The 16,119-nt window shown below is 39.2% G+C and overlaps 1 protein-coding gene across 2 annotated transcripts in view; it reads right to left on the bottom strand.

The window, feature by feature from the left end:
* RNF38 (ring finger protein 38) overlaps positions 1-16,119 on the bottom strand; it is a 121,412-nt gene that overhangs the window by 66,908 nt on the left and 38,385 nt on the right. For both annotated transcript variants that reach the window (XM_027549662.1, XM_027549661.1), the window contains exon 2: positions 1,805-1,875. The gene's annotated coding sequence lies outside the window, so the exon portion shown is untranslated. The remainder of the gene's footprint in view (positions 1-1,804; positions 1,876-16,119) is intronic.

The following is a 16,119-nucleotide window of genomic DNA, read 5'->3' on the forward strand; positions in this document are numbered from 1 at the left end:
GTGCTTACTGTAACATACTGTACAACATATTACGTTTATTTTGTCTGCCCCTCCCCACTCAGACTGCACATTCACGAAAAAACAGCAATCTTTATTTGTTTTGTATCCTGATGTATTCCCTAAGTGCCTAGAAACATAGCTGCCAATCAACAAATATTATTTGCTGACTAAATCAGTTGAATAAATTATAAATATATTCAAGAGACCCTAATCCATTCTCTCCATTTCCCTCTGGGAGACAACCATAAATATACACGTGGTAGGCAGGAAAGAGAGGAGAGCAAAGCAGTTTCTGACAGTTCTTTGATAGGCTGATCAAGTGACAAAATCCCTCAAATTTCTCTTCCCTTTCCCCATGTATTTCAGGAGAGACCTCTCATCCTAAAAGCACAAAATCAGTCATACAAAGGTTCAGAAATTAGGAAGAAAATCATTTTAAAGTAGATAAAAAATATGTGGCAGAGGTGGACAGAAATCTCATCTCTAGACTCTAAAGCTGGCTTCTCCACTATAAGGGAAAATGGATAGAGGCATATTATACTGAGTAGGCGAAAGAAAATTTAACCCCCACACATCTTTACAATTATGTAACACAACAGCTCGTAGTATTACTGACCTAAAGTGATTTTGCCTTTTGTCTCTATCATTGGTCTTATTTCCAGATGCTTATTTCTAAAATCTGCAGTATACTACATTTTAGGGAGCTAACTATATAGTCTAGAAGTCTCTTTCAGTGGCTTGCTTCTGAAAGAAGTTAAAAGTTAAGCCCATGCCTCTGGATTACTATCATAAGAGAGAATCTGGAATACTAAAAGTGTACCTACTCTCTCCATAAACAGACCAAAATCTGACTGAGCAAAGCTCATAGAGAGATCAACACACAGAACAAAGGCCATTTGGAAAATCCCAATGTTCAACCAACTTCTTGATCAAGCTCCAACAGGATGAGGGAGGAGGATCTTGATTAAAACAGCAGAGAAAAACATCACTTGGATTGGTCTGCCTGGGAAACTACCAAGGGAGCGATACATTCCTGTACACAAGACACAGGAAATGGGAGGGAAACCACTGGAAACTGATGATGGAAAAGACTGAATTTAAGCCCTTCCAATATCAGCAGCCAGAGGTTCCAAACACCAAGCCCACATTAGTATTCACTTCAAGGCCTGGGCCGTCACGGGTGCTCGTGAGTACTGAAAAGCGCCCAAAGATCAGTTTCTTTAGAGATAAAAGAACAGAAGCAAAATACCAAAAGACTGGACCTGATTTAAAAAACAAAACAAGCCTAAAGAAGGTTTTTTTGGCATGAATCAGACAGGTTCCATTCTCAATCCTCAACATTTAAATTGGGCTTTGGAAATGGAGTGAAAAAAAAAAAAGTAAGTATAAGAAGAAGCCATAATATAGTCAACTACAAAACAGACCAAACTGGAATGTCGAAGATATTTCAAAGTGGAAACACACACAAATTGCTGAGATAGTTATCAGTTTTGGAAACACCTGTTCGGATATTAAGATAATCCATCCAGGCTGTTCAGGAAAAGAGGAAGTGCAGTGACAGAGACAGGAATGGGGGTAAGGAAATGGAAGGGTTATCAGGAGTCCAGCCCCACTCCTGGAATTACCTGCAAGTTTTCTGGAGCAGTCTAACAACCCAGCAACAAACCAGAAAGGCCCTCTGTATCTCAACACTGTGCCTCCCAAGTCACACTCTCCTGCCGCTACATCCCGAGTTATGCAAGTGAGTTCAGTGATACAGGGCAGCATGCATTTTCACCATTGTAGACATCAACACGGACCTCACCTTGTCACTGTCATCATGACAAATGTGGTCGTGATGGATGGACTGGCACTGAAAAGAAGCACCAACACTACCTACAAGAGAAAGGGAGGAAAAGTTAAGATGCAATAATTCCTTACATTTAACCTGCTTTACCAATTACATGTGCCTTTATATCCATCATCCCATCTAATTCTCAACAATACTCGGAAATAGGCAGGATAGGGATTGTTATTCATGCAGTTTGAGCAAAACAAAACACAGACAGGCTGACTTGCACAAAGGAGCAGTCAGTGAAATAGCAGGTCTGAAACCAGAACCCCATTATTCAAACTCTTAATTCACTACTTTCCACTACATTGAGTGGTTAGTTTTCTGAGTAAGGCCACCTAAATAAGCACAACAGCCTTCAATAAAGCAAACTTCTGTTTAGAAAAAAGAATACTGCTTTTTAGACTACATATACTTGCTTTAAGGAAAAAACCAACACTATAAATTCTCAGCATACAAGTAACACAATCTAATACACAATCACGTGATTATAAGTAGGTTTTTATTACTTTAAAATATATATATTTTTAATATACCCAACCATTTGTTAATTTGAAGAACTATCTCCTAGTAACTACTCTATGACAACAGTGACATTTCTAACCGATAGGAAAACAAATGACCATGCAATAAATGACTGGAACAACTGATAAGCCATCTGAAAAAAGTTTTAGTTTCTACCTCACCATACAGAAAATGATGGCTCAAGATCTATGTAAAACCAATTTTAAAAGAAAATGCCGATTTAAAAAATAATCTTGGAGTAAGAAAAGCCTTCTGAAAGATGATACTGTATAAAATAAGAAGGCATTAAGTGAAACAATCAGCAAGCATGACTGTGGACCAAAATGAGCAAAACCCCTTCTCCTTATATGTAAGAATTTAACCTTGGGTTAATCCTTGTGAACCTGATTCAGACAGCACGCCACCTGTGTTATCTGGCAACACAGAAACTACCAAATTAGTAAACTGCATCTGGAGTGGAAGCAGACAGAGTGTAGGAAGCCACGTTCTTGAATTTCTGAGCGTGGTGATATGTAATTAATCAGGCATGTATGTCCCTGGCAAAAGACCCTAGAAACCATGCCCACGGAGTTCCCTGCACCACCCAACGTGGATCTTATCTCTTGGAGCCTTAGCTGTGAGAAGAGCACTTCAGAAAGAATGAACTGCTGCAAGGACTCCCACTGCCTTACAGTTTATCTAACAGACAAGTTACAGTTTCTGTCCTATATCCTTCTGAATAGTGTTGCCAAGTGAGACCTATGGTGGCTTTTCTGAATGTGCAAGTGTTTAGTTGAACCTAAGAAGATATCCCACCACCATTCCTGTGGACGTTACATGATAGGTACCATATTTTATAAAATTGACAATGTCATCATTTCAGATGTCCTAGTATTCCACATCCTTGAGAAAGAATGCTACCAACTAAACTCTGACACATTTTCTTAATACTAAAAATTTTTATTTTACACTTACTGAAATAACTCTTTAGACTTTAAAGATATCATAAAAGAAAATGAGAATGTAATTGGCAATAACAGAGAAAATTATTAAAACCTACAAAGGATAAAAAGTCTTAAGGGAATTCCCTCATGGCACAGTGGTTAGGACTCAGCACTTTCACTGCCAGGGGCCCAGGCTCAATCCCTTGTGGGGATCTAAGATCCCACAAGCCCAGTATGGCCAAAAAAGTCCTCACTAGATAAATGGAACATAATTTCTTCAAATGTACAGATTCAATAATCCCAGTAATAGTGACATTCCTAACTTCCTAATATAAACCATTGCCTCCCATTTTATATGATACTGATTATAAAATACAAAGAGGATTAAAATAAGAAAACAAATTAACCTCAAACACAAGAATTAAAATTCTAAACATAGTTAAGCATATATATTAGAGCACACTGACTGCATATGTGATATAGTATGTCACCATGATCTACTCGCTTGTCTTAAGAAAAGCCTAATTCCTTAACTAATTTAACAAAATTTATCAACAAAGTATTAGCATAAGAACCAATCTTTAAAAGTTTGACCACATCAAAAGATGCTGAAAAAGCATTTGCAAATATTTATTATCAATTTCTGTTTTTCAGAAATAAACTTATTGGGGGTACGAGGGAGTCTCAAGAGGGAGGGGATATATAGAGAGAGAGTTATGACTGATTTGCAATGTTGTACAGCAGACACCAACACAACATTGTAAAGAAATTATTCTCCAATTTAAAAAAAAAGAAAGAAACATTAATAAGCTTAACAAGTTTTTGCCACTGGATGACAATTCTGGGAAGGATAAGGTGGAGAAGGTGCAGTTGCCAAAAAGGTACAATTATGGATAAGAATAATATAAACCATAGAGTTCCCACGGATACTAATAATAACAGTTAACATATTTAACATAGTCAACAACCATGATTTGGAAGGAAGAATATATATACACACAACAATATCCCCAAATACTAAAATCTCCTGGGAGAATGCTGCTCCTGCTGCTAAGTCACGTCAGTCGTGTCCGACTCTGTGTGACCCCATAGACGGTACCCAACAGGCTCCTCTGTCCCTGGGATTCTCCAGGCAAGAATACTAGAGTGGGTTGCCATTCCCTTCTCCAATGCATGAAAGTGAAGTTGCTCAGTCATGTCCGACTCTTAGCGACCCCATGGACTGCAGCCTACCATGCTCCTCCATCCATGAGATTCTCCAGGCAAGAGTACTGGAGTGGGTTGCCATTGCCTTCTCTGGGGAGAATACAGAATGACAAATTTAGTCATAACAAACTATTCTGTCAAAGACTTGGTAAATGTGTCTCCACAAGTTGGTAAAAATTATACTTTCTGTCTCCTATTATTCTAATACCATGTAATACTAAAATTAGACTGGTGAAAAGAATCCTAAGAACTGATGAAATATAAGCATACATTAGATACCTTTCAATGAGGTACCAAAACAGACATTTATCTTATCCTTATGCAAAACCCTTGTATTTAAGGTATAATGTTATGTGTGTTTCTGCTGGACACAATCTAAGAAGAATTAAACTGTGCTGAAAATAGTTCACATAATACCATCTAACAACTGTTGGGGAGACCACCATTTGGGACCATTGTCAAAAAGTTGGACTCCACGAACCTGGAAAAATGAAGGTTGAGATACCTAATTTAGCAACTTAAAAACCTCCTCGAAAAGAGAGCATTAAAAGTAAATGAACAGACATCCACATACCAAAGGGAAAAAAAAAGAACCTAGACACTGACCATATTTTTCACAAAATGGATCACAGACCTAAATGTAAAACACAAAAGTCTAAGACTTCTAGAAGGTTAACAGCTGACCCTACTCTTTCGTGAAACCCTTTCTTCACTTGGCCTCAGGAAAGCTTCCTACATCACTGACTGTGTTCCCTTTGCTCAATTCTCATCTCCCCAATTTATAAAGGTTGGAATGTCCCAAGGGTAAATCCTCAGACTTCTCTTTTCTATCTATATTCACTCCTTTAGTGATCCCAACTAGTCCCATGGCTGATGACACCAAAATTTTAATTTCCAAGCCCCAGCTCTCCCACCTCCCACCCCAAGGAAATCCAGATTTCTATATCCTGCTACCTACTTGATATCACTTAGATATCTAAGCATCATCTCAAACATAACATGTCCAAAATTGAGCTCTTGATCTTGTCCTCTAAACCTACCTCCAGTTTCAGTACACAGCATAACTATTCACCAGCATCTCTGGTCAAAACCCCGGGCATCTTCCTCAACTCCTCTCTTTAATTCACATCCCACATTTGATGATCTGGCAAATCCTGTTGGTCCCATTTCAAAAATATGCCTGAAATATAACTACTCGGCATCATTCACTGCTGCTACCTAAGCCAATACCTGGACTAATGTGATAGTTTCCTAACTAGTCTCCTTAGTTCTACTTTTCCCCATGAACTTTCCCTACTGCCTCCCAAGTCTGTTCTCCATGTTGCAGCATGAATGATGCTTTTCAAGGTTCAGATGGATTATGTCACTCCTCCTCTGAAACCCTTGGTTACTTCTCCCACTTAAAATAAAATCCAAAGTCCTTACTCCTTGGTCTACAAGGTCTCACATGACCTGGGTACCCTAGACCTTTCTGATCATATCTCCTACTGCTTTTTCTTTCCTAAAAGGGAGCTAAAAACACAATAAACACCTGCAGCAAATTATCATGGTAGTATGCTATATACTTGAAACACTGTCAATCAACACCACTATATACTTAAAACATTGTCAAACAAGACTATTAACAGTTCTTTATATGCAGTAATATTGTCTCCTAATGCCAGGCTCATCTAGAACTCACATCTCCTTTGCTGTCATGTAGCATGGTTTTCCAAATGTCATCTTCTCTCAAGGATAGTTGGAATGTAACTGAAACTCTTCAGCACATTGCTTTGAAGAGAAAAGTGTTGTATTAAGTTTGTGAAACAAACATATAATCTTCTTAAATAAACATCAGCAGAAAAAACATTGAGATACATGCAAATTCCTTGAAATCTGAGTATAAAAAAAGAAGAGGCATTAAACCACAAAACTGAACTGCAGAGGCCTGGGCAAAATGTGCACAACTCTTTAAAAATGTTTAGGAATCTTTAAGCTGTCATGAGAATGCTGCATTTTGAACACTGTTAGAATTATTCCTCAATGCACTGTAGTGGTAGTGTGTTAATCTAGCAGTATGAAGTGGGCCTCTCTTAAGCATTTCCTGGACTCAATAGCTAGCAGTTGTCACCTTATAAACAAAGATTTCTGTGTTTTTGTTTGTTTGTTTCCCACACTGCACAGCTTGCAGGATCCTGGTTCCCTGACCAGGGATTAAACCTGGGCCGTTGGCGGTAAGAGCGCAGAATCCTAACCACTGGATCGCCAAGGAATTTCCAAAGATTTAGGGGTTTAAAAGTGCAGCTTTTGAGCTACAAAGTGGACAATGGCAAGGGCAACAGCACCAACCAAAGCACCACCTGGTTTCTGAGTCCTGTCCTACAGGACCAAAAGCAGCAGCCCCCACTGGCCCAAAGTTTTATCAGTTTAAGTATTGGAAAAACCCACAAAAATAGAAGACTGTAACTAACCCAAACACTTCATATTCATGAAAATCTAGGAGTTCCTGAATAGTAACTTTTTAAAAAGCATGCATTTATCCCACCTTTTAGAGTAAATGAACAGCCCTAGTTCTATATTATAGAAGAGTGCCAGCACATAAAGAAGGAATTTCAGAATTAGAAAACATCATTTTGCACAAAACGGTTGATTCAGGCAAGGGTCACCAAGGGCTAAAATCGTTATGTGAATGGCTGATGGGAGTCTGTAAACTGCCAAGAAACACTATCTGTCATTGCAGGGAGAACCTAAGGACATCATAAAGAGATAAAACCCTATCATCTTAATCCAACTGCCCATCTTAGCATCATTAACAGTGGGCCAACCAGATGTGACTTCTGATGTGATACACTGTGAAATTCAGACATCACCTCTGCTTGGTAATCAAGCAAAAAATACTTTCCTTGGCTCCATCAAACTATTGGATGTGATTGCCAGTTTACAGGAAACACAGGGGACAGACATCACAGGAAGCAATCAGCTCATCCAAAAGTTGGTTCTGCAGGAGTTCTCAGTAAGTCAGTGTTATTATTATTCTAAAAGGAAAAAGAAAAGATAGGAACTGTGCTAGATTAAAAGAAATGAAAGGAAATAATCAGATACACTATGCATACCAGACTGCATATTAGTTTAAATAAACCAGTTAAAAACGTATTTTGGAGATAATTTGAAAAATCTGAATATAGTAAAATTAGATGAGATGAAAATTTACTGAAATAAAAATGTTTAAAACAAGCAGAGTAAAGAAGAATATGAATAGTATGATTTCATGGTGGTTAAACAAATACATGCATACACAGATATGTGAAGGAAACATTCAGAAGAATATACACTATGATATAACAGTGATAATCCTTGGGTGACAGGAGGAAATTTTTCTTATCTTTGTTCATCCATATATTCTGATTTTCCATGATATGTTAAAAAGGGGGGCCTAGCATCAAGTATCCCTAAGAATATTAGGCCAAATAGAACAAGCAAACTCAAAAAAAAAAAAAAAAGATGGAATTCTCTGGCGGTCAGTGGTTAGGACTCTGCACTTCCACTTCAGGAGACACAGGTTGGATCCCTGGTTGGGAAGCTAAGCTCCCACAAGCCACACAGTGCAGCCACACGGTATAGGGGGCTCCAACAGCACCCCATGACTATAAGCAGGATTCTTGAGTTGAACTATCCTTTACCTTCTCTCTCCTTTGAGACCCTGTCTACAAAATGATCTTGGTGGCAACTGGTGCATCTCTCCTAAGATGCAACTGTTAGTCTACGTGTAGGCAGGGATATTTTTACTCTACTCATTTTGTTATTAAGCTCTAGTCCAAATCCATAATGACTTCTGACAAAAGTACCTTTGAGAAAGCAGCTGAGACCAACCTACAAGCACCTGCCTGCCTCATTCATAAAACTCCTCAAAGGTGATGTCTCTCTAACATACCAAAAACTAGGAGTACAGACATAGAATCAATGACCTGGCCTGGCTTGAGGCCAACAATGGGCAGGTAAGGACTGAACCTCATGTTTCAGTGATCTAACCGGGGCTTTTTATACAACATTTAAGTACACAAAGGCTTCCCTGGTGGCTCAGCTGGTAAAGAATCCGCCCGCAATGCGGGAGACCTGGGTTCAACCCCTGGAGAAGGAAAAGGCTACCCACTCCAGTATTCTGACCTGGAGAACTCCATGGACTATACAGTCCATGGGGTCACAAAAAGTCGGACACGACTAACTTTCACTTCATTTAAGTACACAAGGTGATGATCAAGGCTTGGAACAGTTATTTCCTATACATCCCAAGGATGTCAAGTGATTAACTTAGGTCAGAAGTGGGCTATGATGGAAGTCATGTCCTGACACAATCTCCTTGATAATTCTTAGACAGGATAGCAAGGCAGAATTCATTCTTTGATTGTGGCAGATGGATTTGTAAGTTCTCACAAGGAGACAGTAAAATTTAGATAAAAGATGAAAGGTCTTACATAGCTTCTAGATTCTTTAGGACACTGGTACAGGCCCTTCACATAGTTGGTATTCTGTACAAGTTAATTATTCTGAAATTTGGTCCTGTTTTCTGAGGTATTAACAACCCTTCCAAATCAGTCTTTTGAAAACTTAATTAGCCTACCAACCACCACAATCCAAATAATGGGCATAGATTACTAAAAAGCATTTGAACTCAATAAAAACAAAAAACAACACCTTAAGCTACGTCTTGTTCACTCTATATACTGAGAGAGACAGGTAGACTTTATACAAGCCAGCCCCAGCACCTTGCCTGTACTTACTGTCACTGTAATTACTGTCTAAAAGATACTCTCAGCACTTGAGTCTGATTTTTTGGGTCTGCTCCCATACACTGTCTTTTTAGGGCTCTTTTCCTTTGACTCTGGCAGAACAGTAAAACTGACTGATTTTATAGTAGGACAGGAAAACATATTGAGCCGTATCCAGTCCTTGGCCTGGAGACTGCTACACTCTAGAGCATGGTCTTGCTGGGTTTTAGTCATATCACTTGCAGTAGCCTTCACAACTGGTACTGGGAAACCAGAGTCTATAGCACAGCTGCAAAGAAAAGTGTCACAAAGGTTCCAGGTTTTAACAACCAACTAATAACTTTCAAAAGATATCTGCTCCAAAGATTTAGTATCACCCAGTTGTTAAAATCCAACTTTACTTACTCATCTATCCTTAATGTTTCAAGTTTTCTCCAAATGAACTTGGAGAACAGACTGCACTATTTTTAGGAAACTTATTTAAAACTTACTAGACAGGGCTTCTCTGGTGACTCAGTGGTAAAGAATTCACTTGCCAACGCAGGAGATATGGGTTCAATCCCTGATCCAGGAAGATCCCACATGCCACACAGAGCAGCTAAGCCCCGGCACCACAACTATCAAGCCTGTGCTCTAGCACCCAGGAACCGCAACTACTGAAGCCTGCGTGCCCTACAGCCTGTGCTCTACAGCAAGAGAAGCCACTGCAATGAGAAGCCCATGCACTGAAACCAGAGAACAGCCCTCACTCACTGAACTAGAGAATAAGCCTGAGCAGCAACGAAGACTCAGCACAGTCAAAAAGAAATACAAAAATAAAAAAGAACAAAAGACCACCAAAACAGAAAAAAAAACTTATTAGGCAAACTCTATTAATTAATACACTTTTAAGACATTATTAATGTAAATTGTGTGCTTGCTAAGTGGCTTCAGTCATGTCTGATTCTGCCCGCCAGGCTCCTCTGTCCATGGGACTCTCCAGGCAAGAAAACTGGAGTGGGTTGCCATGCCTTCCTCCAGGGAATCTTCCCTACCTAGGGATGGGACCCACATCTCTTACGTCTCCTGCACTGGCAGGCAGGCTCTTTACCACTCGTGTCATCTGGGAAGCCCAGGTAATGTAAGGTAAATTTTGATAAATAACATGTGAGGAAAAAGCCAGTTTTACTCTTTAAGTGACTCACTCAGTTGCTTAATTACTTTTACAATAAGATCTTAATGATACTTCTAGCTACCAAGAGCAGAAAACTCAATTTCAGAGTTCCAGGATATTTTGTTTTGAACAATTTTGTTGAGATATAATTCACATACCATACAATTAATCTATTTAAAGTGTAAAGTTGGTTGTGTTTTTTTTTTTGGCTGTACCACATGACATGCAGGATCTTTTTTATAAAAATACTTATTTGACTGTGTCAGATTTTAGTTGCAGCATGCAGGTCTTTTGTTGTAGTGCCTGGATTCTCTAGTTGTGGCCGGAGGGTTCATTTGCTCCACTGCATGTGGGATCTTAGTTCTTTGACCAGGGTTCGAACCCACTTACCCTGCATTTCAAGGCAACTTCTTAACCACTGAACCCATCTTAGTTTCCAACCAGGGATCGAACCGCAGGCCCCTACAGTGGAAGTCCCAAAGGTTGTGTTTTTTTTAAGTATATTCACAAAGTTGTACAACCATCATCACAATCAATTTTAGAACATTTTCATTACTGTAAAAAGAAACCTAAGGCCATTACACCTCATTTTTCCCTTCCATGAGCCCCTGACAATCACCAGTCTAACTTGTGTATGTGCCTATTCTGGATACTTCATATAAATGAAATCATAAAATGTGGCTTTTGTACAATAACTGACTTCTTTCACTTAGCTTACTGTTCCTTTGCAAGGTTCACCCATGTTATAACATGTATCAATTCATTTCCTTTTTATGACAAAATAATACTCCAGTGTGTGGATAACCATTCATCAACTGATGGACATTTGGGTTGTTTGCACTTCAGTACCTTTGTCAATAGTGCTGTTATGACATTCCTTTTTGCATTGGCGTTTGTTTTACTTCTCTTGAGTGGAACTGTTGGGTCACACGGACCTCTTCTCAGCCTTTTAAGGAACTGTTTTCCAAAGTGGCTACATCATTATACGTTTCTATTGAATAGAATGAACTTTGGGGTCAGACCTAGATAGTTTAGTCATCTACTGAATACGTGATCTAAGGCAAGTCATTCAACATTTTACATGCCTTCCTCAGCTCTAAAGTGGGAATAGTTATATCTACTTACATCTACTTCCGAGTTGTTCTGAGGATTATTATTAAGCTTAAATATATGAAAATGCTCACAGCACAGTGCCTGGCACATAGTAATTCAAGAAACGGTGCTATGAATAACACTTCTCTTCAAACCAAGGCTGCTGATGTGCCTGTCAAACACTGCCTAACTCCTTAATTTTTCACTAGAACTCTTCGATTGCACTGATCATACTGTCATTTTTTGGTTACATGTCTCTCCAACCAGACCATAAGATCCTCAATTTATCTTTTCGTATTCTAGCATGGAGCACAATTCCTGGCTCATGGCAAGCACTAAGTAAACCCAGAAACAAAGTTAGGTAGAAATGAAATAAAAGAGTGAAAGACAGGGTGGTAAGAATAGACGGGGAGAGAAAGGAAAGGAAGCCTTCCTGAATCATCATCCTTTCTCCCACACAAGCTGCTCAGGCCTCATAATACATTTTGTATGTAACAGTTAAATGCATAGAAATTCAATTTCTCTTCTGGATTATATTTTCTTTGGAGTCAAGAGACTGAGACTTATTCATCTTTATAACCTCTGTAGAACCTAATGCCAAGTTTTGGTCATAGAAAGCCCTACTATAAAAGTTTACTGAATACAAAGACTTTGCACAATTGATTAGCTCTGATTTTATCCCTAACAAAGGATCCATCAAGTGAGGGAAGGAGTATGCTTCAATTGAATAGATGCAACAAGATACAAGCTGAAGGAAGTACCCTTACTTCTAGCCCTCAAAGGCTGTAATTCTTGAATAATCCATTTTAAAGCGAGCCCTGAGCATCTGCTGAGTGCCTACTCGGTAGCAGACATCCATGTGTTAAGACAGCAAAAAACTCCCTTGCTCTATGGAGTTTACAGCTCAGCAGACAGCATTTGCCTTCTATCCTGAAGGTTCTAATCTCATTCATACTCCAGAAGTTTCATTTCTGCAATTGCTTTATTCATTCAATAAATATTTATCAAACCCCACTGTGTCAGGTCTATTCTAGGTACTAGTGACATGTCCCTGGTGGCTCAGACGGTAAAGCGTCTGTCTACAATCTGGGAGACCCGGGTTCGATCCTTGGGTAGAGAAGATCCCCTGGAGAAGGAAATGGCAATCCACTCCAGTAGTACTGTCTGGAAAATCCCATGGACAGAGGAGCCTGGTAGGCTACAGTCCATGGGGTCGCAAAGAGTTGGACACAACTGAGCCACTTCACTTCACTTCACTTTACTTCAGTGACATGGTATATATAAAAAAAGGTCTCTCTCTGCCTTTCATTTATCTTATATTTTAACGAATTCTATAAAGGCACATTTCCCAGTCAATTCTGTGAAATGTCATCTTGTAAATGTAAGCTTAGTCATGTATTTAAGTTTAAAAAATAAAAAAAGAATGAAGTGGTTTATGATGAAAATAGAACTCTACTACCAACCCCACCCAGTCTCTAGTCTCCCTTCCCAGAGGCAAGCGTGATCAAATCTCTTAGGCATTCCTTCCAGTACTGACCTCAATTTTCCTACATAATATGCATATATGACTATTGCTTAGCTATCAAATTTTATGTTATTTATAGGGCTTCCTTGTCGGACACGACTGAGCAATTGAACTGAACTGGTGGCTCAGACAGTAAAGAATATGCCTGCAGTGTAGGAGACCTGGGTTCAATCATAGGGTCAGGAAGATGCCCTGTGGAAGGAAACGGCAATCCACTCCAGTATACTTGTCTGGACAGTTCCATGGACAGGGGAGCCGAGAGGACTACAGTCCATGGGGTCATAAAGAGCTGGACACAACTGAGCAACTAACACTTTCACTATTCAATTTCGGTCATACTACTATCAGACAACTAAACTCTTCCATTCCTCCTGTTCCACTTCCTATCTCATCCAGTCCTCCAACACAATTATGTCACATTTTGTGTTTGGATCAAAATGATAAGTCATAGAAATTTCAGAAATAAGTAAGCTCTCCTAAGGAGAGTAGAGTTTTCTAGGCAACAAATATAACCTAGTTTCTTGCTAGGTTTCTGTTTTCTCTTATATACTGGGGCTTATAGGTTTTTAGTTCTTAAAAAATATCACCTGTTTCAGAAATAGACTCACAGACACAGAGAACAGACCTGCCAAGGTGGAAAGGGGTGGGAAAGGGATGGGCTAGGAGTTTGGGGTTAGTAGATGCGAACTTTAATACAGAGAATGGACAAACAACAAAGGCCTACTGTTAAGCACAGAGAACTATATCCAATCTCCCGGGACAAACCATAATGGAAAAGAATATACAAAAGAATGTATATATGTGTATAAGTGAGTCACTTTGCTATACAGTAGAAATTAGCCCAACATTGTAAATCAACTAAAATTTTAAAAACTTCTCTGAATTGCCTTTAAAAAAAAAAAAACTGTTTCAAATCACAAAACAACTCATTTAAATATTAAGCTTCCCATATAATGCTGTCAGCTCCTAATGCTAAAGACAGCCTTCTGTGTGTATATTCATAATTGTATAATAACATTTTACAGATGAATCTTTCACTAAAATTAGTCTCCCTTTTATTGCTCCCGAGTGAGTGGTAGCAGGGTGTTCTGTTTTTATGAGGAAGGTACCAAAATGTTAAGAGTGAGTAGAAAAGTAAAAACCTGGGTTAAGTTCATTGTAAAGTATCTGGGGATGCACCAAACGATCTCCATGGGAAAGCTGACATTAAACTGGTAATTCAAATGAAAAGAGTGCTCAATTCAGTTTGGAAAGAGTTAAACCACTCAGCTCCTTTTCTAAAAGATGACTGCCCATTATTAAAATAGTAATGATAGATAAAAAATCATCTTAGATTCATTTACATCCATTTTTTTTCTCTATAATGTGTGGGAAATATTCTAATTTACAGAAGCATAATCAATAGCAGGAAAAGACACAGTAAGATTAGCACTAAAGAATGGGAACATAAGAATAAATATTATAAAAATGAATAGCCATCCATCTTTCAGCCTTGCCATGGCAACCTGGGTCACTAATCTTTAAAGTCTGTTTCCTGACTTGCTAGTTCTGAGAGAAAGCAGTTTCTACCACCAGAGGAGCAAAAAGTCAGGCTCTTCCTCTTCCCTTTTTGCTGCCCCTACACAGATGAACATTGAAGGAGCAAACAGGATAGGAGTGGCTACTTCAAAGGCCACTCAGGCTGCAGTGGCACGTGCGCAGCCCTTCCCTCCCTCTCCTGGCATTTCAGCTGAGTAAGGCAAGAAGAAGGGGAGAACTCACCTGTCAATCCTACTATCCAAGATGCCATTTCTCACCCAGTATCAGATGGGTCATATATGTTACTGAGACCAAATATAAATGCCAGTACATAAAACCAACTCAGAGGAAAATCGACCTAAACTTGGGTCAGTTACTGTTGTTATCACTCCTAAAATTATTCACACATCCTTGGTTATAAAATGTTTATCTTCCATCTGGGTAACTAAACTTTTCCACTCGAATTCAAAGCTTTCTAAGGGCAACAACCTAAAAAATAGTGTCCACTTTTTAATTAATGCTGTCAGACTGAGCTTGGTGCTGGAAGGAGGGTAAAAGCAGCAAAAACATGGGTCCTATCTTCAGTCAACTTTCAACCTACGAAGGGAAAACAAAGCCTAAAATAGCTTGACAAGATGGTTAACTTCAGACCTTAAGTGCAAAGGCAATCCAGTGAGTGTTTTTTTTAAAAACAGATGTTCAAAGTAGTCCAGGATTCTCAATTAGATTCACTGCTCTAAACCAAGTATTCAAGATTCCTCTCGCCATACTTCACCCCAACACACTTACAAGCAGGAAGAGTTTCAAGACAGTCAATACAGTACAGTACAGTCCAGAGCTTTCATTCGGCTAGGGCAAAGACCTAGGGAAAGCACGATCATTCCCGGATACATTTACTTCCACAAAGTCAGAGGTAGGGAGGTGGGGAAACTGTCAATGCCATTCCTAACTGGAAGGAAAAAAGTTCTCTCTATTCAACTGGCTAGGTATGAGGCCTGACATCTTCCCCTGCTTGGGGAGAGATGCCCTCTCTTGCTCTCTTAGTATGATAATTATTAGAGCAACAGTAATTAGCAATGTTGAGCATCTCTGGGGAAGGGCAAAGCAATACACAAGGTAAAAGGTTTCATAATGCAGAAATCAGAAGCTTAAGAATTATTATTAGGTGCATGGGTCTTTTAGAATTTTTAAATTATAGTTTTGTCTGGATATATGCTCAGGAGTGGAACTGCTGGATCACATGGTAATTCTATTTTTAGTTTTCTGAGGAACCTCCATACTGTTTTCCTGAGTGGCTGCACCAACTTACATTCCCACTAACAGGAGGGGGAACTGTGGGGTCCCCTTTTCTCCACACCCTCTCCAGCATTTGTTATTTATAGACTTTAATGATGGCCATTCTGACTGGTGTGAGGTGGCACCTCATTCTGACCATATAGTTGTTATTTACTTATTTATTATTGAAGGATAACTGCTTTACAGAATTTTGCTGTTTCTGTCAAACCTCAACATGAATCAGCCATAGGTATAGTAAGGACCCTGATGCTGGGAGAGATTGACGGCAGGAGGAGAAGGGGGGCGACAGAGGATGAGATGGTTGG

This window comes from Bos indicus x Bos taurus, chromosome 8 (genome assembly GCF_003369695.1).
Source record: "Bos indicus x Bos taurus breed Angus x Brahman F1 hybrid chromosome 8, Bos_hybrid_MaternalHap_v2.0, whole genome shotgun sequence".
Lineage (NCBI taxonomy): Eukaryota > Metazoa > Chordata > Mammalia > Artiodactyla > Bovidae > Bos > Bos indicus x Bos taurus.